Raw genomic sequence first — 26,105 nt, forward strand, 5'->3', positions numbered from 1 at the left:
ACAAATCACTCAGCTTTAGCTCATTGTGGACTTGATTAAGAATTGGCTCCAGTTGTCCAGCAATCCACTTCCAACATGCCACCGTCAACCACAACATCTCGATAATGGCTTTAATGTAATAAGAATGTGCCAAGGTCTTTCAGAGGAATGCTCTGCAGCAAAATCTGACACCAAACCACATAATGTGATCTTAGGGCAGATGGGAGGTAGTTTATGAGGAGGGAAAGAGATGCAGAGGGGTTTAAGGAGGGAATTCCAGAGCTCAGAGCCGAATCAGCTGAAGGCACAACCACCAAGGCTACAGCAATGAAAATCAGGATGCTCAAGTTGCTAGAATTAGTAGTGCAGGAGTCTCAGAGAGAAGTGCAAGGGCTGTAGGACGTTACAAAGGTAGGGTGAGATAAGGCCATGGATTTGAAAGCAAGGATGAGAATTTTAAAGTCAGGGTGTTACTTAACCGGAAACAAGTAAAGTCAGCAGTACAGAGGTGATGGCGGAATGCGACCTGGTCATGGGCAGTAAAGTTGTGGACGACTTCAAGTTAAAGAAGAGGAGAATATGGAAGAGTAGTATGCTGGCCAGGAGTACATTTGAGTAGTCAAATCTAGATGGAGTTAGGCCACATATCAACCATGATCTCAGACTCAAGGGGCTGAATGGCCCACCCCTGTTCCGATGTAACAAAGGCATGAATGAGGGTTTCAGCAGCAAACAAGCTGAGTCAGACGATGCTGTCGAGATGGAAATAAGCATTCTTAAAGTGATGGCACGCGTATGAGGTCAGAAGCTTTTCTCAGGGATCATCACGGAAAACACTCACAACTGCTTCACATCAATACTAAAAGTGGCATTAAACCTGCATTGTTTGTGTTTGTGTGCATTAAAACATAAGCATCAAACATTCTTGCTGGTCTATTGGGGTGGAAATCAAGTCCCAGAGAATTTAGGAAAGACTGAGGTCCTATTCATGACAACCCTAAGAAAATACTACTAATAATTGGAGCTTAAAAGGGAATCTTACCAGGGATAAAGGAAAGATATTTGTACCGATCAGATTGGAAGTCCCATCATTGTTTAGTTAGGTAAATGGCATTCATGGTGATTAATGGCAAGATTTTAACTCTCGCAATCAAAAGCACAGGGCTACATCGCTGGCTTTGAAAGCAGACCAAGGCAGGCCAGCAGCACGGTACAATTCCCATACCAGCCTCCCCGAACAGGCGCCGGAAAGTGGTGACTAGGGGCTTTTCACAGTAACTTCATTTGAAGCCTACTTGTGGTAATAAGCGATTTTCATTTCATTTCAAAATTCGAATTCAACATGCACGAGAGGAAAAGAGAAATTCTTTACAGAGCAAACAAATAGTGTTGCTATCCTTGTGACCCAAATTAGTACTTTTTCTGTGGTCATCTAAAGGAGACACACAGATCACTGATCAGATAGACGTGTAGATCACTGATTACTCTAACAGCATTGGCCAACCTCACATAATTAATGGAATTGTTTGTTAACAGTTCACAATGTGCATATCTACAGCAGTCAGAAAACTGATGGACCACAGTTTCACATCGCAGTGCCTAGAAAATGTTGATTAAAGTATTGGCCACTCCCTACATTAATCCCTGAATTTCAAATTGCAATTGCCCACAATTTGAAATTCGAATAAATATTTGTTTGAAAATCTAATGAATATTATATTGTTTTTTCACTCCGCATAGATGGAAATAACATTAGAGGCGCGGTCTAACCAAATTGCAACAGAGTCCCGTGTCGAACGCGTTTAGCCGGGTGTTTCTCGGCGCTCTCAGTGCCGAGAAAGACCATGCTATTGAGCGGGACTTTGTTGTAGTCTGGGGCCTCAGCAGGGAACACCCTCCCTAGGCCGCACTTAATCCCATTTCCTGTACTGAGGTGCTCCGCTCACCAGTACTCCGCAGTGCAAGAGAAGATTGGGACACCATTTTTAAATGGTGCCCCGATCTCTTGACTCCCCCCTCGGATTCTACCAAAGCCCCAATTCACCTTAAGGGGGTCGGAATAAATTCAAGAAGATATGTGGGCAGCACGGTAGCCTTGTGGATAGCACAATTGCTTTGCAGCTCCAGGGTCCTAGGTTCGATTCTGGCTTGGGTCACTGTCTGTGCGGAGTCTGCACATCCTCCTCGTGTGTGCGTGGGCTTCCTCCGGGTGCTCCGGTTTCCTCCCACAGTCCAAAGATGTGCAGGGTAGGTGGATTGGCCATGATAAATTGCCCTTAGTATCCAAAAATTGCCCTTAGTGTTGGGTGGGGTTACTGGGTTATGGGGATACGGTGGAGGTGTTGACCTTGGGTAGGGTGCTCTTTCCAAGAGCCGGTGCAGACTCGATGGGCCAAATGGCCTCCTTCTGCACTGTAAAATTCTATGATAATGTATTAAAATTTATGTTTGATACATATATCTATTAAAATTTATGTTTGATATACCAAGTTCAATTTATGGAGATTTTGACTTCAGCAAAATTAAATACAAAATTCAAGTTTCTAATATTTAGACAGCTTTTCTTTCACAAGGGATGCAATATAAAGTCAACCACTGGGAGGGGTCATAACATGCTTGCACGAATCTGTACAAACATTTTCAACATGCAGAATTGCATCATTGCCCTTTTACTTGTGTTGAATGAAGTCCAATGCAAACATCTTAATGATCCCACTATTATATTCCCTGGGACTATAATATGATTATCTCAGCATTTGAATGGTTTCAAGTACTTTGACTTGTTAAATGGTGTGGGCTACCCCAATGACAATCACATTGCTTTGACTGTGTTTAATTGCAGTAGCTGAAGCTACCTTATTGATCTTGGTAAATTCTTACTACTTTCACACAAATATTGTTGTTTTTCCAAAATTGTTTTTAACTATCCCTTCATCATTCTCAATTATCCACCATATGCTTAGTTCAGGAAGGAAATATTTCCATATGAAGTCTAAAACTACCAATTTAGTCACTAATTGGGATGTTTCTAAGCAAATGCTGACACGACTTAATTTTTGGTGTGACGAGAGGTTCTGCAAGCAGAAATTAGGATTCAATCAAAGCAGATTTAAATTGTTCTTTGAGTATTAGATTAATAATAGAATGCATTTCACAATGTTAACGTTCCACTATATTAATTATGGTTTCAAATGACTAAGTCATTTCATTGAGCGCTAACATTGTAAATGAATGTAAATTGTGCCTTTGCATTATGAGAGACTAACAGCTTTGAAATCATACACAAAAGTGTGTGTTATAAAAAACGTATACACAGGTCAAACATTCTGCACCATATTATGTTAACTATAGTAGAATGCACAACACATGTAATTCCTGAAACTGTATAAGAGATTATATATCTCAGGCTATACGTCTAGAAAGGAATGCATTTTATCTATCTCTAAGTATATAATAAAAGGCTTCAAGTCGAAGAAATACCTCATTCCTTTGTAAAACATTTAAAAAATACAGCAGTTCTCCATCGTTCAGGACTATCAATCTCCCTTATCACATGTTTTAAAAATCTGGCTTCTATCAGATTTCAAACTGCCGCTTCTCATCAGATTATCTAACTGCCAATGTTTGATCAGAACAACTCTTTATTTTATATCCCAGATAATCCCTTCCTGGATTTCAGATAATAAATCAATCAAATTCAAAAAGAAGCCGAATCAGTCGTGATATACTTATACATTTAAAATTATGGGTTAGTCTTTGTCTAACATGAGGAACCTCCACATGCCAACCCGTCATCCTGGGGTGGTCCTCAAAGACTCTGAGTGCCCCAGGATGTAGCTTTGTCTACATGAGGCCCAACCTCACCAGGCTTTTTGATGCTGTGAATGAGAGGCAGGACATCCTGTTCGCCAAAGGGATAGGGGGGTCAGCAGAAGGGTCAGCAATGCCACCTGAAGGCAGTGGCAGTGGCTGTCAGTGCGGGCAGCATGACAAGGAGGACCATCGTCCAATGTAGGAAGAAGGCAAACAACCTCCAACAAGCTGCACGGGTGAGTTACCACCTCCCTCCTCGCATTAAGTTCCACCTGCCACCCCTCAAAATCCCCCCCCCCACCATATCACTGGCTGACATCTCGCACCCTCCCCACATGCAATTTATGTGCTTGTTCCTCAGAACACTCAATCACTCACCACCACCAACACTTCATGTCCAGGTGCAGTACCAACATATGCCACCTGCTATAGACACCAGAGAGCCATCAAACTTGTGGCTCACAATGCCCTTCTCTTTGTCCTCGCAGGTGAAGATAGCCCATAATAAACAAGCAAGGGCCAAGATGGGGGGGGGGGGGGGGGGGGGGGGCAGAGTACCAGAGGTTTGAATCCTCACACACTATGAGGAGCGGACCCCAGAAATCGCGGGGTTTGCACTGTGGTGATCTACCACTGTATATATGTGTGCTTGCATTAGGGGATGTATGACAGTACCTATTACAGGTTTTCCGGTAAGCCCCTGCCGGCTAGCTCCGTCCACAGGGAGCAGTATAAATATTCTTAAGTTTCCCTGAGATGCCATTCTACAGCTGCAGCCGAAGGAATAGCATCTCACTGTAATAAAGCCTCTCTTGTACCGAATCGAGTCTTTGTGTGCAATTGTTAGCGCCACAATTTATTACAGTGAGATTTTCCAACATCATGGACATCAGACTGATCACCTGCAGCTGGATCCGCAGTCGCCACATGCCAAGAAAGACTTTAACCACTGGCAGGCTGTTTTCGAGGCCTACATCACCTCAGTGGACCATGCACCATCGGAGGCTCAGAAGGTACAACTCCTATACTCAAGATTGAGCTCCAGCGTGTTCCCGCTGATTCAGGACGCGCCTACCTACGCCCGGGCCATGGAACTGCTCAAAGAGAATTACGCTCAGTCAAAGAACACTCCGTTTGCGAGACATGTACTCTCCACTCGCCTTCAGCAACCGGGTGAGTCAATTGAGGACTTCTGGCGGGGCCTTATCCCCCTGCGCCAGAGAAGTAAGGATCCACCGCCCCTTCACCCAGATGACCTGTCTCAAGTTAGTTGTTCATGTCAGACAAAATGATCCATCCCTCTCACTGATGACATGTCCATTGTCTCGCAGGATCTCCATATGGTGAAGCCAAGCCATCCAGGGAGTTCCTCTCCCTTCACCCAAGAGACCACCTTGGATGAGAGCTCCGAGGAGACCACCATCGAGGTCTCATAGCCAACACCCGCACCTTCCACCAGCACACCTCGGTGGGTGATATTAGTGGACAGGCTTCTGGGGCACAATCTGATGAGCACCACACAGTTGCTGATGCACATCAGGTGGAGGCAGGAACATCGAAGGGAGGCAGCAGTCAAAGATCATCTGGATCCCAGGACTCAGCTGGGTCCCAGCCAGATGCCGAGTGAGAGACTGAGTGGCATGGCAACACCAATGACACTGGTAAGTTGGCCAGAGCCCTCCGGCACCAGGCCATCTAGCGGATGTCCGCCAAGGGAATCAAAGGCCACAGGGCACGGAAGGCAGCAGGTAGGGTTCTGCCGAATTTGAGGGTGAGGCTCTGGAGGTTACATTGGAAGTCCAGGCCCAGTAAAAGTGTCGCACAGAGGTTGGGGAGTGCGTACAGGCGGAAACGGTTGAAGTCAACACCCTATACAGTGAGTTTAACCAGACAGAAGCCCCGGATCGGGACAGAGTGGGATCCGGAGGCCAGGGAGATCCGCTGGTTGGTGGGATGGACCGCGAGGGAGCAGCGCCTTACCGTGTCCGGATGGATGAAACTGTCCGTGCTCCTGGAGTCACTGAGGCACCGTGGCCATTGACAAGCACCGTCGTAGAAGCGGTGGCCAGGCTGCCTCCACCCCTGATGAGCATCCAGGGGACACATCAAAACGTAGCACTGAGTGAGCACTAGGGGTCACTATCTGTAGATAAGTGGAATGGAAATCTGTCACAGTAAAATGTTCACTATGAAAACATGTCACACCTCATACATGTGAAGCCTCTGTCAGGCCTAACTCAGGCCTCTGCAAAGGCGTCATCAGCCATGTCCTCACAGGGTACCCATTGACCTCCACATGCCAACCCATCATCCTGGGATGGTCCTCAAAGACTCTGAGTGCCCCAAGATGTAGCTGTCATGCATGGTCCATGAGTTGTGGGCACACACGTGCATGATTTGGAGGTGGTGGTCGAACATGATCTGAACATTCAGGGAGTTCATTGCTGCAAGCAATGCGAGAGCAGCTTCCGTGGGATTGATTCCAGCAGACATTGTTACATCCTCAAGGAACTGGAGAAGGAAAGAGATCAACAATCAGTTAGGGCTTTCAATCCAGGTCCCTCAAATACCCCAAGCCTCCTTAAGGATCTGCGGGATTTAAACACAGGTCACTGCTTTCTCTTTCCAGGAATTGACACGTGGTGCTTCCCCTGACTGAGACAGCAGGTGTATAGCTCCTTCTGAAAATAATTACTGTTGTAACACACCTGGACAATAGGCAATACACCTGCTGGCTCGGTCAAGGGAAGCACCACATGTCAATTCCTGGAAAAAGAAAGCACCTGTGTTTAATCCCCTCAGATCCTTGAGCTGCAAGTCATTCATTCATTTCCCTCACTGGGCTGCGATTGAAAGATTCTACACACACACACACACAAAACACAGATGCAGCCTGGCTTCACTCATCGTCTTTCATGGTAGAGTACCTCTGAAGGGCTCTAACTACAATGTTTACAAACATCAACCACTTCAAAGTGAGGTCAATGCATTCAATTCACCCCCCTTCACGTTTGAGTGATTTTGAAGTGCTCAGCTGGAAATTGACAGCACTTAACTCTCTAACAATCGGTGGCAAATCACCTCCGGCGGGAGACCATAGTCTCCCAAACGGAGAATTCTGCATAAGGAGTGTGAAGTGCTATTACAACAAGGCTAATTCCTCATTTGAAATAGCCTTCAACCCTGAAGCTGCTCACAGTTAAAGGGAGTGAAACTGAATTTCAGGAGAGGCTGCAGCAGGGATCTGTCCTGTAAGAGTTTGGTGGGACAGCCAGGCTAAAGCTGCGGTTGCCCCTGTTATGGGTGTCCACAATATTCAAAGATGGCTCGAAGGTCTCACAGATGCAAACCCCCCCCCCCCCCCCAGCCCAGGGGTGACCCCTGAACACCATAGCCCCCTGACCAAGTCCAACCCCCCTGAGGGACCCCCAACCCCCCTGAGGGCTTCCATCTCCAACCCCCCCCCCCCTCTGCCCCCCCCCCCTTACCGAGCACTAGGGTTGCAGCTCCATACCAGAAAATGGAAATGGCTACTCACCTCCACCTCCTCACTTCCCATCAGTAGTCATGGCGCGAGAATCAGCGTATTTGAAAAGGAGTACTAAACGACGTGAGTGCTCGCTGGGGAGACAGGTAATTCCCGGCACGCTGCTGCATTCAACATCAATCTCGTTAATGAGATTGAGATGAATGCAATGAGAGTCAATGATATTCTCGCTATTTCTGGCCGCAATCCGAAACTCGCCATCAGGATCAGGGTGAATTGCAAAATGGTTTGCAACAATGATACATTCTCAAGTCGAAGTTCTGTGGTCGGCGTTGAAGTGTGAGTGATTTCCGCTGGGTGGAGGGTGTGAGTGGGACAGGATGGCTAAAAATACCTGATCTTGTTGCTGAGCTAATAACATATGCATCCGCAAGGATCTCGCCAATTCTCAAAGTGGAGCAAACAGGAAGTCCCTGCCATTACCTCATAGGGTCTAAGGTTTGGGCACCATTTTTTTAAAAATTTAGAGTACCCAACTTTTTTTTCAATTAAGGGGCAATTTAGCGTGGCCAATCCACCTACTCTGCACATCTTTGGGTTGCGGGGGTGAAACCCATGCAGACATGGGGAGAATGTACAAACTCCACACGGACAGTGACCCAGGGCCGGGATTCAAACCCAGGTCCTCAGCGCCGTGAGGCAGCAGGGCTAACCACTGAGCCACCGTACCGCCCAGGGCACCATTTTTAAAGGGCACCATGGACAACCATTCACTCACTGCAGGCCAGGAGCTGCGGAGTCTCCTAATCACACACAGTACATCCCAGGGCAGACAACGTGTGGCCCCATGATTCAGCGAAGCCTGCCTGCACATTCTCTCCCAGGCTGTATAGGAATGGAAGGAGGTTTTGTTTCCCCAATGATGGCAATAGGAGACCATCCTATCTTACCTCAGTGGCCTGGGCCTCACAATGGAGGTTAATATCCATTGTGGCAACACGGTAGCACAGTAGTTAGCACTGTTGCTTCACAGCACCAGGGTGACAGGTTCGATACCCGTCTTGGGTCACTGTCTGTGTGGAGTCTGCACATTCTCCCTGTGTCTTCGGGATTTCCTCTGGGTACTCCGGTTTCCTCCTACAAGTCCCAAAAGACGTGCTGTTAGGTAATTTGGACATTCTGAATTCTCCCTCTGTGTACCCGAACAGGCGCTGGAGTGTGGCGACAAGGGGCTTTTCACAGTAACTTCATTGTTACTGTAAATGTTAATGTAAGCCTACTTGTGACAATAAAGGTTATTATTATCATATAGCCCACTGGAGAACTGCCCTGTAGGACTCAGCTATTTCATGCTCTCTATGCTCTATCAGTTATCATCTTGCTTCTTAATCACTTACTGGGGAGGACTTAGGAGCTAGCATAAGCACACATGCTCCTGAACTCTTCATGCATCCATTGGGATGGCACTCAATCCTTCTCTTTCTGTAGGACAAGAGCATACACAACAGGAGAGAGCCGGCCAAGATCAGCGGAGACATCCAAATCCTCATTCCTTTCGACGAGGAGGCTACCTGTGGAGCAGCAGGACTGTGTCTGCACTGAAGGTGAGAACGGACTCTCCCATGGGAGACAGTGAGGATGCCTCCAGTCAGTAGTTGTCAGATCTGCCAACAGAGTAAGACATTGCTTTAATAGCCTCCTTAGGCATCCAGTAAATCTTTTTCGCCATTCCAGATACCAGCAAGAAAAGTATGTGTGTGTGTGGGGGGTGGGGGCGGAGGTGAGGAATAAGGGAGACCAGCCACAAATCATCCCCAACCCGACCTCTGAGGATAGTGCCTTAGGGGATGCACCTTCACTGTGCTTACCTGCACCCTCCACCACGCTGATACATTCACCTCGGTAGGTGCACATTCTAGAATAGACGCAGGGTCAGATCCTGGTGGGCATCTCATTGACACAGGTCAACGGCTGGCCAAGGAAGTGGCAGCCGAGACATGTGACACGATGAAGACTGCTTAAGACCAGGTTCCTGGTCAGCTTCATGAAGACGATGGCCATCTGGACCAGGCCATCAAAGACACATTGGAGATGCAGTGACAGGCAAGGGAAAATCAGGCAGAGATGCCAGAAGCCATGAACAGACTGTACTGAAGGTTGGAGGAGTTCTTCCACTTCGTGTCTGCTGTTGTGGTTCTGAGTAAGTGAGCACTTATCTGCCTCCATGGAAAAGATGGCAGCCACCTTGGAGACCAGGTCCATCAGAATATGGGTGACATATGTGCGCTCGGATATGCTCTAATCTTGGGTGCAGTGCAGCAGAGGCATGGTGAGGGGGTGATTGTGGCAAGGAGGGGTGGGGGGAGTGGTAAGGCACCTCAACATTTCTCCAGTTACCCTTTTTCCTCAAGGAGTCAAGGAGGTGCCATCAGGCTCCTAAAGCCAGGCACCCCTGGACCTTCATCCCAATACACGCCAAGGGTTCCCTGTCGCTGCACCTCCCTTATGTCAGCAATTCCAGCAAGTCAGCCCGAGGAGGTTCCACTTTCACCTGAGCAGGAGACCCTTACCAGGTCAGAGAGCTCTTGGCTTAGACCACCAGAGGACGCCTGCTCAAGTCAGCGCAATCAGTAAGGCATAGCAGGAGATAGGCTGCCTCCACATCAGGGCCGGGATTCTCCCCTACCTGGCGGGATGGAGTGGCAGGAACCTTTAGGGGCCAAGCCCTCACCTTGAGGGGCTAGGCCAGCGCTGGAGTGGTTGCCATCCCGCCAGCTGGCGTGGAAGACCTTTGGCGCAGGGGAGGGGGTCACTTCTGCGTCGGCCATCGCGGAGGTTAATGGCCGACGCGGAGGGGAAAGAGTGCCCCCACGGCACAGGCCCCCCCACGATCGCGGGCCTGGCCACCGTGGGGCCAGATCGCCCCACGCCCCCCCCCCCCCCCTCCCCCCCCCCCCCCCCCCCCCCCCCAAGGATCCCGGCCACGCCGCCAGTCCCGCCGGTAAGGTAGATGGTTCGATCCACGCCGGCGGGACCGGCATTACAGCAGCGGGACTTCGGCCCATCATGGGCCGGAGAATTGCCGGGGTGGGGGGGGGGGGGGGGGGGGAGCCGGCGGGAGGTCGGAGAATCCAGCCCCGGGTCTGGAAATTGGAGCTTCACTGAGACATAATAACAGAAAAAGAAAGATAAAGGAGTTTTGAAGGCACACAGGTGGCACTGGTGTACAACCATTGTATAGACTTTTGCCATTTGTAAGTGTATGTTTAATTGCACTGTGTTCAGGTTTGCTGTATTCTCATGATGCCACTAGTTGTTGCCATGGTTGCAGCAAATTAAAGGCATTGCCCTTTGTTCCTAATCAGATTGCAATGTGTTATTCTCACGATGCACTGTTTATTGTCTCGCATCATCAGTAGCGTCATCATTGAATATTCCGACATGAATATGTTTAAGCCTTGACCATCATTCGTAAATGTGCAGCCAAGGATGAATCAAACAACCCAGCAGGCATTGTTCAGCCGGTTTTGAGCCCTCGGAGAATGTTGTCTGCACAGTGCTTGCAGTGACGTTTTTCCACGTCATGCTAATGCCCAGATGTGAGATCTCTGGAAGATGCAAAGAGGCCTCAAGGAAAGTTAGACAGGCTAAGTGAGTGGCAGGGAACATGGCAGATGGAGAATGATGGTCAAATGCATGAGGTTTTCTAATATGGCCTGAGGAATAGCAATTCAGTTTTTCTTCGATGGTGAAATAATGAGAATAGTGGACAGACAGCCAATGGACTTGACTATCCTTGTCCAAAAGTAACTGTGAGTCAACATGGACGGGTAGCGGGAAAGTAATGCAACTTGTCAAGTTTCCTTTGATTGAAAGAGAGATAGAGTGTGGGGTAGTAAAGAGGTCTGACAGCAGTTGGCTGCAGCCTTCATGAGATCTCACCTGCAGTATTGTTTGTTTGTTTCCTTACCTACTCAATATAACTCACCCAATATAACCATTCCTCTTCCCTTTGTCACCCTTAAACCTCCCACCACTCCACGCCCCAGTTAGCCTTGAAACTATAACTATCACCTTTCACACACCTTCTCTCCCTCTGAGCCTCCATCCGTTATCGTCCCCATGCCTGCCCTGATACTTATCCCTGCCTTTATCCAAGCCATCGGTTTCAACCACTCCCATTAATTTCTCCCTGCCCCAGTGAAACATTCAGGTGGCAGACTATTACCCTGGACTACCATTCTACACTCCCCATGCCCCCACTCTCACTGTGACTCTTCCCTCCACTGCCCAGGACCCTCAGTTCAGTCCCTAGGATAACACCATAGACAACACCGGCCCTAGCCTCTAGGACCATCTCTTTACCACCATCCCTGTTAGAAACACCCTCTCGAATCAAACCACAGCACTCCCAGACTCAACAAACAAGACTCTTCCCTCCATCCCAAATCCCTGCAACGTCCCATTCACTCACTGCCTCCTAATCTATCCAAGACAGTTTGTCTTCCTTCCGTAGACAACCTCCTACCCTTTTCCACAAAGGGAGGAACCCTCTCCCTCCCACCTTTCCTCACAGGTGGGGTGGGGCCCTCACTCCCACTCTTCCCCACAGGAGGGAGGAGCACTCCTTTCCCTGACCTGCCTCCACCCAACCCTGCCCCACCCCTCCTCAGCTTGCCTCTTCTGTCCAGCCTCCGCTGCACCCTTCCCTCCTTTGCCAGTCATCCTGCCTCTGCTTCAAGCCTCCATGCAGCTTGGCCTGCTGGCACCCATTCTCACTCAAGAGGCTGCCATTTCTGAGGGGTCCCCAAGAATTCCGAAGCAATGGCTACTTACATGAAAGTTCTGGGACAAGTCAGCCCCGACATATTTTGTTGGGAATCTCGAACCGCCTTTAACATTACCTTGAAAGAACATAGAACATGCAGTGCAAAAGGAGGTAATTCGGCCCATCAAGTCTGCACCGACCCACTTAAGCCCTCACTTCCACCCCTTCCCCATAACCCAATAACCCTTCCTAACCTTTTTGGTCACTAAGGACAATTTATCATAGCCAATCCACCTAACCTGCACGTCTTTGGACTGTGGGAGGAAACCGGAGCACCCTTTTGTATCCCGTCGTAGATGTGAATGATCTCATTTATTATACATGGGGTGGGGGGGGGGGAGCTTAATTCTGGCAAAGTGGCCTTTTAATGAGCCTACTTGAGGTGGGCAAAAGGGCTTCCCGACATATTTTGTTGCGAATCTCGAACCGCCTTTAACATTACCTTGAAAGAACATAGAACATGCAGTGCAAAAGGAGGTAATTCGGCCCATCAAGTCTACACCAACCCACTTAAGCCCTCACTTCCACCCCTTCCCCATAACCCAATAACCCTTCCTAACCGTTTTGGTCACTAAGGACAATTTATCATAGCCAATCCATCTAACCTGCACGTCTTTAGACTATGGGAGGAAACCGGAGCACCCGGAGGAAACCCACGCAGACACGGGGAGAACGTGCAGACTCCGCACAGACAGTGACCCAACGGGGAATTGAACCTGGTACCCTGGCTCTGTGAAGCCACAGTGCTATCCACTTGTGTTACCATGCTGCCCGAGAACATGGGGCGGAAGTCTCCGCTCCCGCGATAAATCGGGAAGGCTGTCGTGAACTCGGCCGAGTTTCATGACGGCCTCGGAGGCTGCTCCTCTCACCTTATTCACCCCCACCTGGGGGGCTAGGAGTGGCACTCCGTAACTCTTGGCCGCCGGGCCTTGACGCTTGCGTCAAGGCGGCGTGCCGAGAATGATGCGACGGCGGCGCCTAAGTGACGTCAGCCGCGCATGCGCAGGTTGGGCGGCAACAACCCGCGCATGCGCGGCTGACGTCAAGACGGCTGATGGCTCAAACCCACGCATGCGCGGTTGCCGTCTTCCCCTCCGCTGCGCTGCAAGACGTGGCGGTTTGATCTTGCGGGGCGGTGGAGGGGAAAGAGTGCGTCGCTTTGAGACGCCGGCCCGACGATTGGTGGGCACCGATCGCGGGCCAGTCCCCTCCCGAGCACGGCCGTGGTGCTCACTCCCCTCTCCGCCCCCCCCCCCCCCCCACAAGCCTCAAACCAGCATTTGCCGCCCATGTTCATGACGGCAGCGACCCGGTGTGATTGCCGCCGTCGTGAACCGGTCGGGAACGGCAGGCCGCTCGGCCCATACGGGCCGGAGAATCGCCGGTCGCCATGATAAAGGGCGAGCGGCAATTCTTCCAAGCGGGGGGTGGGAGAATCGCGGGGGACGCCAGGGGGGCGTGTCGTGAGTCGTCCAGCCCTCCCGCGATTCTCCCACCCGGCGTGGGGAGCGGAGAATTCCGCCCATGTGTGCTCGAGTTCATCCCATTATTGGGAAACTGGGCCGGGATTCTCCCCGAACCGGCGGGTGGGCCGTACCGGTGCCACAGAGTGGCGTAAACCATTCCGGCGTCGGGCAGCCCAGAAGTTGCGGAATCCTCCTCACTTTCAGGGGCTACGCCGGTGCTGGAGTGGTTGGCACCAACTGCCGCCGAAGGGCCTCCACCGGCCGGCGGGAGGTGGCGCATTTGCGGGAGCGCCAGCGTGTTGTGCCGCATGCGCAGAACCACTGTCGTGATCCCTGGGCATGCGCAGGGGATTTCTTCTCCGCGCCAGCCATGGGGGAGCTTTACAGAGGCCAGCGCGGAGGGAAAGAGTGCCCCCACGGCACAGGCCCGCCCGCAGATCAGTGGGCCCCAATCGCGAACCAGGCCACCCGGATCCCCCCCCCCCCCCCCCCCCCCACCGCCCCGAGGACCCCGCTGACCGCCCTCAGAGCCAGGTCCCGCCGGTATGGATCGTGTGTATTTCACACCGGCGGGACTGGCCGAAAACAGGCGGCCACTCAGCCCATCGCTGTGAGGGCCACCGCCAATGGCCCACGACCAGTGCAACGTGATCCCCGTCCCCGCCAAAAAACGGCGCTGGAGAATTCGGCAGCCAGCATCGGAGCAACGGGGTGGGATTCACGCCGGCCCCGGGCGATTCTCCGAATCGGTGGGAGAGGGGGTTGGAGATTCCAGCCAAAGATTTTTGGTTTATGTCAAATTAAGTTCCCCTGCCCGCCATCCTTCCTGTTGCTGATTGGCCTGATAGGTTCCAGACGATACTCCAAAATTACTTCATTGGCTGAAAAGCACGTTGAGATATCCAGTGGTGATAAAAAGTGCTATTCTTTCTTCAATTCCTCTCTTCCAGCAAAGATACTGGCATTAAAGTCTGTGTAGAACTGGTACAGCCTGGGTAATTGACCCCTTTAGCTGAGTCAGGTGTTTGCCAAGTGGTACATAGAGGCGGAGGGATGGGTGGCATTAGAAATCTCCATAAGCTTCAGTGGATATTATGTTCTTTTGAAGAGAAATCTGCGAAAGCAAAATTAGGTGAGAAATACTTAATTCTGGTCATAGGTGGGCTATAAATTATAGACTTTTGTTTGGCCTCACACAGGAGAGGCAGAGATGCTTCAAGAGGTTACATTTCCTCCAATTAAATATTGGGAAGACCAAAGTTATAACCTTCAGCTCAAACTGTGTTTTTCAGTTATCGCCTCCATCCCTCTCCCGGTCAACTGCCGAAGCATACTTTTTACAACTTTGGTATTATGGAGATGAGCTTCCAAACATGTATCCATCCCATCATGAAGACTTCTCATTGCCATCTCTGCAATAGCATGTAACTCGGCCTGTACCTCCTCACCGCATCTGTTGCTAAAACCCCAATCCCTGCATCAGTTTCCCTAGATTTGTCTATTGCACTGCACTTCTGGGAAGCCTCCCACATTCATAAACTTAAGGTCATCCACATTTCTATTCCCCATGTACCTACTCATAAGAAGTTTTATTTACCCTTCACTGAATTACATTGGCTCACAGTTAAGGAACGCTTGGATTTCAAAATTCTCATCCCTGTTTTCCAACTTCTTCATGACTTCCCCTGTCTGCATCACTGTAATTGCCTCCAGCCTCTCGGAGATATCCGCGCTCCTCGGGTTCTGGCCTCCTGAGCATCTCCAGATTTAATTAATTCACCACTGGGGTCCATGTCTTCAGCTGCTTTGGCCTTAACCTCTGGAATCCCCTTCTTAAACCGTTCCAATGTTCTACATCTCTTCTCTCTGTTTGAAACACAGAAACGTAGAAAATAGGCCATTTGGCCCTTCGAGCCTGCTCCACCATTCAATATGATCATGGCTGATCCTCTATCTCAACACCATAATCTTGAGCTCCCCCCATACCCTTTGGCACCTTTAGACTCTGGAAATCTTTCGATTTCCTTTTTAAATATATGACGCTCCTCAAAGGTTCTCACTTTGACCATGCTTTTTATTACTGATCCTAATATCTCTTTACACATCTCAATGTCAAACTTTGCTTTATAATGCTCCTGTGAAGTGCCAGGGGCTGTTTTATTATGTTAAAGGTGATATATAAATACAAGCTTTTGGTGTTTCAGTTGGGTACAATTTTGCACGTAGCTGACTTGTGCGCAATCATGGAATAGTCACACAGTGGTTAGCACTGCTGTCTCACAACGCCAGGGACCCAGGTTCAATTCCAACCTCGAGTAATAACCGTGGGTGGAGTTTGCACATTCTCCCCATGTCTGCGTGGGGTTTTCCTCCAGGTGCTCTGGTTTCCTCCCACAGTCCAAAGGTGTGCACATTGGGTGGACTGACCATGCTAACTTTGTCCCTTAGTGTCTAAAGTTTGGATGGGATTATGGGGTTGTGGGGAGCAGGGGTGTGTCTGGGTGGGATTCACTTACGGGGGGTGGGGGAGGGGTCGGTGTAGACTTGATGGGCTGAATGGCCTCCCTCTGCACTGTAAGGATTCTATGATTAGGTCAAAGAACCTTTTCTCATTTCATGTTGTATTAGGTATCGCACGCGCCATCGGCAGGTACTGGTGTTAGAGTGTAGTCAAAGGAATTTTACCCTCCCTGAAGCAATCCTTCCATTTACTAGACTTGAAAGGACGCTTGATTCTAAATTTTGGCTGTCGAAGGTTGCTAACCCTTGAGCTGCTAACTGAGATTCAAAATGTTTGTGTTTATCACAGCATAATTGTGTTTACTACAGCAAATATTTATTGCCTGTCTTTTGCAAAGTGAGTGCAATTATCACAGCATGTGTGTTTAGCACAATGAATCTGTTTATCAATGTGTGTGTTAATCATCCTGTGTGAGATAGTCACAGCATTGGTACTGAGCTCAGTAAATTTGTTTGTCACAATATATGAGTTTATCAGAGTGCTTGTCATCACTGTGCTGCATTTATCACAGAGGACGGCTGTCAAACCATTTTTAGTCAGTTCATCATAATGTGTATTGACGCTATATGTTTCAGGAGGGATGGGGTGGTGGAAGGAAGGAATGTCAATCTACTCCCACTTTCTCCTGGAACAGAAATGGAAATTGGGACAAAAAACTTGAAACAATCAACTGATCTTGAAGGTAATACGAGTGATATTGGGAGATCCCATTGTGATATAAGCATATCTGGAATAGCAAAGGTTAATGTGGGACTGGGAACGTGTACAGCACACATGGCTGATGTAAAGAGACACATGACCTGAGACTAGAGAGAGTCATGGACCTGTGTAGAAGCAAGCATGGTGTTAGCTCAGAACGTGGGCTATAACCTGTATGTGTATATACATAGTTCTGTGTAATTAATAAACACTTAATGTTCAACCATACACAACTCTATACCTCGATGTGAGACTTACTGAAACAGACATAAAACATCGTGGCAGCTAATGGAAAAACCCAGAACTTAGAAGCTGGAGCAAAAATTCTAATGCTGGAAAATTAATGGAGGCGCATTCTGGCCTCACTGAAAGCACCTTAAGTGAAGACGCAGTGAGAGATCAACCAAAGGAAGCTCCATTGCAAACTTGGAAGCAGAAAGGCAGAAGGTAAAACTCCACTGTGTAGCCAAGGCCTGCACAAGATCTCATGGAGGTCCACTGTGAACACTCACAGAGTGCAGAGTCAAAGGGGCGAGCAGAAAATTCAGTCCCAAGCCAGGAGTATAAGTTTCATTGCTATATAAAAGGTCAGAGCAGCCCGTTCCAGAAATCACTGTGGTCAGTCGGGGCTCAGAATCAGCGCCACACCATGTGGAAAATTTCCATTGGAAAACATCTGGAAATCCTCCGATATCACAGGGAAGGCGCAGAATAGTCACTGCACAAAACTAAAGACAGAGAGGTCAGGGCCGCCAGGGAGCTGTCCGAATTGTGACAAGTGTGGGATGACTCTTTGAAAAATTGGTTACCGCAGTGCCATCTTTAAAATCTGCACAGCATTTAAAGCTATATTCCCCTGAACCATGGACAACAAATCAACATTACAGATCAATTTGGACCAATCCAAGGACCAGACTAAGCACAAAATTGGGAGGTTTGACAGGAAGGATTCTTAAGATGCCCATAGAATCCCCACAGTGCAGAAGGAGGCTGTACAGTCCTTCGAATATGCATCGAACCTCCGAAAGAACATTCTACCTAGACCCAATCCCCAGTCTTATCCCCGCACATTGATCATGGCCAATCCACCTAACATGTACATCATTTGGATTGTGGGAGGAAACCAAACCATCTGGAGGAAACCCACGCAGGCATGGGGAGAACATGCAAACTCCACAGAGACAGTCACTCAAGGCCGGAATCAAACCTGGGTCTCTGGCGCTGTGAAGCAGCAGTGCTAACCACTGGGCCACCATACCGCCCTTAGCTTCAGGAGAAGATAAAAAGTAAGAAGCTGAACAAGTGAACATACTACTTTATTCAATAGATCTGGTAGCTGATGATTTTGATGGGAGGCAAGGAATAAACAAATTCTAATAAACAAATTCTCAGATTAATTTGATGTGAAGCTCCAAAATCATTCAATACAAATTTTAATTCTAAAAAAGCAACAAAATGTTGGTGCGAATGAAATTCAATAAATGTGTCCAGCAACCTTGAGAACTAACTGACACCTTTCTAAACAAATTGCACAGATTGGCTGAAGGCTGTAACTACAGTGATCGTAAGTCAGAACTCATAAAGGGTAGAATTGCTGTTCGAGTGGCTGACGGTGCATTTTCAGACTGACTACAGGCCAGGTAAGATCTGTCTCAAGAAAAGACAATCAAATAGACAATCTGAGGAACAGTTAGTGTTGAGGAATCAAGGAAACTGCAGAAGGACTTGGCCAGGCCAGGAGAGTGGGCAAATAAGTGGCAGCTGCAATAAAATGTGGAAAAAAGTGTGAGGTTTTGTTGTGCACTTTGGGAGAAAGAAGAGTCATAGATTATTTTCGAAGTGGGAAAAGGCTTCAGAAATCACAAAGAGACTTCGGAGTCCTAGTTGAGAATTCTCTTAAGGTTAACATGCAGATTTAGTTGGCAGTTAGGAAGGCAAATGCAATGCCAGAATTCATGCCAGGAGGGCTAGATTACAAGTGCAGAGATGTACTGCTGAGGCTGTATAAGGCTCTAGTCAGACCCCATTTGGAATATTATGAATAGTTTGGGCCCCATGTCTAAGAAAGGTTATGCTGGCATTGGAAAAGGTCGAGAGGAGGTTCACATGAATAATCCATGGAGTGAAGGACCTGTCATATGAGGAATGGTTGAGGACTCTGGGTCTGTACTCGATGGAGTTTCGAAGGATGTGAGGGGGATCTTATTAAAACTTACAGAATATTGAGAGGTCTAGATAGCGTGGACATGGAGAGGATGTTTACACTAGTAGGAGAATCTAGAAGCCAAGGGCATAGCCTCAAATTGAAGGGACGATCCGTTAAAACAGAGATGAGAAGGAATTTCTTCAGCCAGAGGGTGGTGAATCCATGGAACTCATTGCCGCAGAGGGTTGTGGAGGCCAAGTCACCGAGTGTCGTTTAGACAGAGATAGATAGGTTCTTGATTAATAAGGGGATATGGGGTTATGGGGAGAAGGCAGGAGAATGGAGGTGAGAAACATATCAGTCATGGTTGAATGCAGAGCAGACTTGATGGGCCAAATGGCCCAATTCTGCTCATATATCTATGGTCTTATGCATCTACCAAAAGTACCAATACATTTTGTGAGGTGAAAGTAAGCCATGACACAGAGCAACCCCAACCGGACACTTGATCAAGCAACAAAGGGGCAGAGAGACTCTGGGGTTGTGGTGGGTCACATGTGGCTCACCAGCTATATAGTGTGGCCCATGAGGCATCTTGTTGACTGTTGACCACATGTAGGGGTTGCCAGATTCCACATAGCTTTTTTTCCTACCGGTTTGACTATCGTGATAAGTATATAAAACAAGGACACATGTAGTGAGGTGCGTTCTGATTGCACACAACATTGACTATGAGAGCCCTGTCTTCCCCCTGTGTCCAATCAAAGCATAAAAGCTTTCGGTTTTACCATTTGACGTTGATGACAGTTCTAATAATATATGAATTATTAGGCATTTTCTATAACTCATTATGAAATTTCTGGCATCTATTAAATGTATTCAATCTTATTAATGGGGTCATGGCTAGTGAGCATGCCCAATTTCAATCTTGTGGCCCACTGAGCTGAAAGAGGGCCACTCATGCAGCCCACTCACTCGCCTAGATTGCCCATCTCTGCTCTAAGCCAAGGAACGCAACACCAAAACAGACCACAAGAGTGTGGGAAACCATATCAGCGCCATGTAGCCATTCAGAGCGGAGAACAGCGGCCGAGGCCGCACTTAGTCCCGTTTCCTGCACAGGGGAGCTCCGCTTGCCGGAACCCTTTGTGAAGTCCAGCACTGAACAGTGCTCACCCAAGGTTTCCAAGGCGAGGAGGGTGTTAGATCCCACACCTTGCATAGATCTCTGGAATGCATATTAGAGTGAGACAGCTTGCGTCACTCTAATATGCAGACTTGCCAGAGAGTGATCCCGCTCACAATGTGCAGGATTCACATTGCAACGAGTCACGAGATTGCAATAGATTTTGCGAGGTGTGGCGAGCGGGTAGATCTTGGAAGAGGCATCTCCTAGCATCTAACAGTTGCGCTGCTTAGACCTCACCCTTAATGTTCAACATTCAAGACTCAGATCCTCTTTGTGAGGCCATCCGAACAGGCATACAATGTACAACAGTTCTGTCAAAAATAATAGTTATCCTATCATTGCATTGAGTTTGGGGCTTTTTTTCATGAAGCATGTGAAGTTGATATGTTGTTTATTCCCCTGTTTTGCACTGTTTGTAAAGAAAGTTGTTCAAGTAGCTCACACTGTGAGGATTTAAGGGTAGAGTGGAGAAGCATACATAACACATTATTTGGAATTTCAAGGCATTACAGCTCAGATGAAAGTCAATTCTAACGCTGTCTGCAACCACTTTATTGTAATGCAATGAATGAATTTTATGCACTCACTGCAAGTTTATTCAGTTTGTACAGGGTCTACTGAGTGTTAATGCTGATAACAGTTGCCATTTGTTACCAATGTTGCTTAACTGTCAATCACTCAGGCCATGGGAGACTAGCAGTGAGTAACGTTTTCCGTGCAAAACTTCCTCAAGCTTATCAAACTTAGCAACATTTTAATTATGGGCAATCAAATCGCCGCAACACGTTCTGAGATGCTCAAATAAGACAAATTGATTTGGTAATAGTAGGCGAACAAAAAGAACTACCAAAATTACAGTCGGTATAGAATAAAGAGCTAGCTGTCCACAGAGAGTAGAAGACAGTGTAAGCTATTCCTCACATGGTCTCTCTTGTATTACTAAATAAATAGAGTGCAGATTTTGCACCATGCCTGCTGTATAAAATATAACGCAGGTTATTCATATTACAGAATAGAGCACAGACTGTTCAATATATATGATATTATCACTCTTGATATGGAATTAAGAGCAGTTATTGCTCTTAAAATGTATAATAAAAAGTATATACACACAAATGTTGATAAACTTTGTGCTATATTTTTCACCCCCACAGCAACGGAATCACATTGGCATGTCTCTGATCTGGGGGCTTACAGAATTCTCTGTCCGACCTTGAACTAAATGAGATTTTAAACCATAACTATCTTATAAAGTTCTGTGTTTGTAACACTGCCTACTGAATATATTACATAGAACATAGAACATAGAACAGTACAGCACAGAACAGGCCCTTCGGCCCTCAATGTTGTGCCGAGCCATGATCACCCTACTCAAACCCACGTATCCACCCTATACCCGTAACCCAACAACGCCCCCCCCCCCCCTAACCTTACTTTTATTAGGACACTACGGGCATTTTAGCATGGCCAATCCACCTAACCCGCACATCTTTGGACTGTGGGAGGAAACCGGAGCACCCGGAGGAAACCCACGCACACAGGGGGAGGACGTGCAGACTCCACACAGACAGTGACCCAGCCGGGAATCGAACCTGGGACCCTGGAGCTGTGAAGCATTTATGCTAACCACCATGCTACCCTGCTGAGACATGAGACATTTGACATGAGACATTTGTTCCTACTGTCATGTGAGAGTACGTTTAAGAAATGGATGTTTAAGCAATGTACCTTGAAGAAAATAGTGATGTCAGAGAGTGGGTGGAGCTGAGCTCAGTTCGGCCATTTTAGGGTTAGTTCTGGGTTTTAGTTTCAGTTTGAGACAGCAGCTTGGGTGTGACTGTGTTTTTGGCTGTGAGCTGCATGAAGAAAAAGCAAGGTGCTGGAGCTGAAGTCAACCAAGCTGATATATCTCTGCCATCCAACAGAAAATATATATTAACTGTGACCTGGTGTGTTACTGTTTTTGTGAAGGTGAAGTCTTTTGGATGTGTAAAGGAACAGTTTGCAGTATTGGGTAGTGTTGTATTATTTTCGGGGTTATCTTTGAAGTAAGGGGTGTTAAGAGATCCAATGTTTATTTAAAAGGTTAATTTGAGTTCATGGAATAAACATTGTTTTGTTTGAAAAAATCACGTGACCATAATTGTAATACTACACCTGGGGAACACGCCGTGTGCTTCAAAAGCAACAATCCATTAAAGGTGGGGGTTGGTTGAACTCCATGATACATGTTGGAGTTAAAGTTCTGTGTTTGTAACACTGCCTACTGAATATATTACATGAGACATTTGTTCCTACCTTAAAAATCAATGCCGTTCATACCAATAATGGCAAGCATTATGGTGTCAATATGATTCATCCACTGTAAGTATTGGATGGTAAAACCATCATTGGATTTGACAATCCCTCCAGACGATTTAAAGCGTATCTTGAAAGTTGCACTAAAGTGTGCTGACGTAATTTATTTGAATGTATTTGTTGAATCATCACCTTATTAGGCATTAATTTTGAAAGGAATTTATAAGGCAATGGCAGCAGTTCAGGAACTTTACAATTAACTGAGGAAATCTGTAGGCAGGAACAACTGCTGCTGACTCTGAAACATTGGTGACCTTGAAATCTTTTATTGGGAAATGAGTTCTTTTGTTTGGTTTCATCCATTTTATGACTTAAAGTTCAGGATATTTCAGAAGATTTCGAATGCCTTCCATGTGTAATGAAGCTGCAAAGAGTTTATTGAATTGTTGGAAGTAGTTGGAGTGGTTAATTCATCATAAGTGGCATTTTGATTGTAAAATGGGCCGTGTTCATTGCTTATAATAGATGCTGCCTGTTGTGAGTGTTGTGAGTGTGGGCAGTATCAGTTGTGTAACAAGTTGAGAATTATACTGATCAATTAAATAGCTAATAAGAGCAGAGTGGTCAATAAACATCTAATTTTCAACCACGGTGAAGTCAAGTACAAAGCTGGAATGTTTACAAATGCTGTCAGCCAAAAGCATGGAATGAAGGATCCAACTATTTTCCTTGTGAGATCCCCACCATCGTAAATCTTAATGTCCAATCAACTTAGTTCATTTCAGATAACTGGAATGAGCTCCATTATCATTCAGCTAAGTGCATTACACATAGGAAAAGCCATGGGTTTTAGCAACATTATGTAGTGCTGAAGATCTATGCATTAGAACTCGCTACCCGCTAGACAAGCTGCTCCAGCACAGTCATGGCAATGGTGTGTGCCTGTTAGTGTAGAATTTGTGGACAAGTAACTCTTGTCCACAAAAAATTAGGATGAATGAGCGAGTAACTCGCTAGGTTAGTGAGCAACTCACGAAGGCTTCTTTGACAGTAGCTTCCAAACACAAGACCCTTACCACCCAGAATGATAAGGGCAGCAGCTGCATTGGAACACCGCCACTTGTAAGTTCTCTTCCCAGTCTAACACCATTCTGACTTCAAACTATATTGCCATTCCTACTGTCGCTGGGTCAAAATCCCGGAATTCCCCCCCCAACAGATCTGTGGGTCTACCTACAACACATGGACTGCAGTAGTTTAAGAAAGCAGCTCACCACCAAATTCACAGAAGCAATTATGAGTGAGAAATGCTGGCCTAGCCAATGATGCCCACATCCTATAAATACATATATTTTTTTTAATAAAACCTGGCCAATAAGTATCTAACAGCCCACTCACAATTGCTACTGTAACAGCTAGAAATTTTGTTTTACTATTGTCGATAATCAGAGTGTTTTTATATGAGGCACGTAGAACATAGAACAGTACAGCACAGAACAGGCCCTTCGGCCCTCGATGTTGTGCCGAGCAATGATCACCCTACTCAAACCTACGTATCCACCCTATACCCGTAACCCAAGAACACCCCCCCTTAACCTTACTTTTTTTAGGACACTACAGGCAATTTAGCATAGCCAATCCACCTAACCCGCACATCTTTGGACTGTGGGAGGAAACCGGAGCACCCGGAGGAAACCCACGCACACACGGGGAGGACGTGCAGACTCCGCACAGACAGTGACCCAGCCGGGAATCGAACCTGGGACCCTGGAGCTGTGAAGCATTTATGCTAACCACCATGCTACCGTGCTGCCCCGCGTTTTCTTATCCCGAATGGTTGTCCCAATTTAGACAATTCCATCAGTAAGCTTTTTTGAGTGTCTCATACACACTATCGCTCACACAAAAATGAGATACTGATGATGAAAAAGGAACAATACAGTTACAATTTGTGATTATTTAATTCTTTTTTCATAGCAGGCCTGGAGTTTCTTAGGTGAGTTGATGCTTTAGCTGACGAGAAGGTCTTGAAAAGCAAAGTATGCTGTGAAGTTGAATTGCCAAGAAGTTGGCTCTCGGGTGAATTTGAAGTTAGAACAGTTGGAGAGAGTCATTTCCTCACAATCAAGATATTGCTCTTTATTACCTTTGTAGTAATCCACGGGAGGCAGGAGGTCCGTCACCACACCAATATTTATTTACAATAACGGTATTACAGCAGCAGCTACAAAAAGTGCTGCTAGCAGTCCAGTCAACTTAAGACTGGCTCACAAAGCCTACACAGGTGTTTATATGGGCCCCCTCAATGAGCTATCATTGAGGGAGCTCATACTCCAATTGGCCAACCAATAAAGCCAATTGGAGTTCATTACACCCCTCCCCCACAAGGTCTGAGGAATTCCTGCCAGCTGGCATTCCTCTGAGTTTCTTCCTGCTCCTCATGTCTGGGTCTGTCACCTCTGTGTCGTCCACTGGGTCGTACTCCGAAGTAGGCAGGGTGTACCTTATAGGTGCCCGTCTTTTCCTTGACGACCTCCTTGGAAGTTGTTCTTCCTCCTCCTTGGGGAGGTGTGTCGCGGCGGCCTCGTCGAACATCTCCATCTCCGACTCTGACGACTGGATGACGGGGTCTGGAGAAATGCTCGGGGCTGGGGTGTGGGTATCCTTTCCGTCTTGGCTATCCCAGCTTGAAGCGGTCCTGCTTCGCCTGCCTCCAGGTGTGGTTCCGCTGCCCTTATTTGTTCTAGGAGTTTCTTCAGCACCTTACCTCCTATCGAAACCTCATACGATACGGGCCCTGTTTGGGACTCTACCGTGCCTTTGACCCACGTTGGTCCATTCCCATAATTCTTGACCCAAACCGGTGCCCCCACCTGGAAATGTCTCTGCTGCCGACTATTATCATGCCCCCTGCATTGGGCCTCCTGTTGTTTCTCCACTTTACCCGTTAAATTTGGGAAAAGGAGACTGAGCCTCGTTCGCAGCCGCCTTCCCATTCAGAATTCAGCTGGCGGTATGCCCGTTGTGGAATGCGGTGTGGTCCTGTAATCAAACAGCCAGCGGGAGAGCTTTGTGTCCATTGACGCTGCCGGCTGCTTCTTGAGTTCCGCTTTAAGTGTCTGGACCACTCTCTCTGTCAGGCCGTTGGTCGCTGGATGGTAAGGGACCGTTTTGATGTCACGGACTCCGTTTTCCTTCAGGAATTTTCCAAATTCCCCACTTGTGAATGCCGTTCCATTGTCCGACACCAATACCTCCGGAAATCCATGAGTTGCAAACGAGGCCCTGAGATTTTCAATTATTGATGCTGTGTTTTCCACGTTTACCCGGTGGACGTCCAACCATTTGGAGTGGGTGTCCACTATCACCAAAAACATTGAGCCCATGAAAGGGCCGGCGTGGTCAATATGCAGGCGGGTCCACGGTCTGCCTGGCCATTCCCACGGGTGCAATGGCGCCGCTGGTGGCACTCTTTGCCCTTGTTGGCACTCCTGGCACCGACGTACCAAGGCTGCTATGTCTGTGTCCAAACCTGGCCACCAAACGTAGCTTTGAGCTAGCATCTTCATTTTAGATACCCCTGGGTGTCCGTGATGTAATTCGGTGAAGATTGCCTGACGTTCCTGAGCTGGGACTATTACCCGGGCTCCTCATAATAGGATACCGTCTTCTACGG

The 26,105-nt window shown here is 47.6% G+C and overlaps 1 long non-coding RNA gene across 1 annotated transcript; it reads left to right on the forward strand.

Annotated features, from left to right (window-relative positions):
* The first annotated feature begins 16,684 nt into the window (after window positions 1-16,684).
* On the forward strand, window positions 16,685-21,364 carry LOC119953916. The gene is made up of 3 exons (XR_005458139.1): window positions 16,685-16,779; window positions 18,332-18,436; window positions 21,286-21,364. It is a non-coding gene; the product is annotated as an uncharacterized LOC119953916 (long non-coding RNA).
* The last annotated feature ends 4,741 nt before the right edge of the window (window positions 21,365-26,105 follow it).

This window comes from Scyliorhinus canicula, chromosome 19 (genome assembly GCF_902713615.1).
Source record: "Scyliorhinus canicula chromosome 19, sScyCan1.1, whole genome shotgun sequence".
In the NCBI taxonomy this organism is placed as follows: Eukaryota; Metazoa; Chordata; class Chondrichthyes; order Carcharhiniformes; family Scyliorhinidae; genus Scyliorhinus; species Scyliorhinus canicula.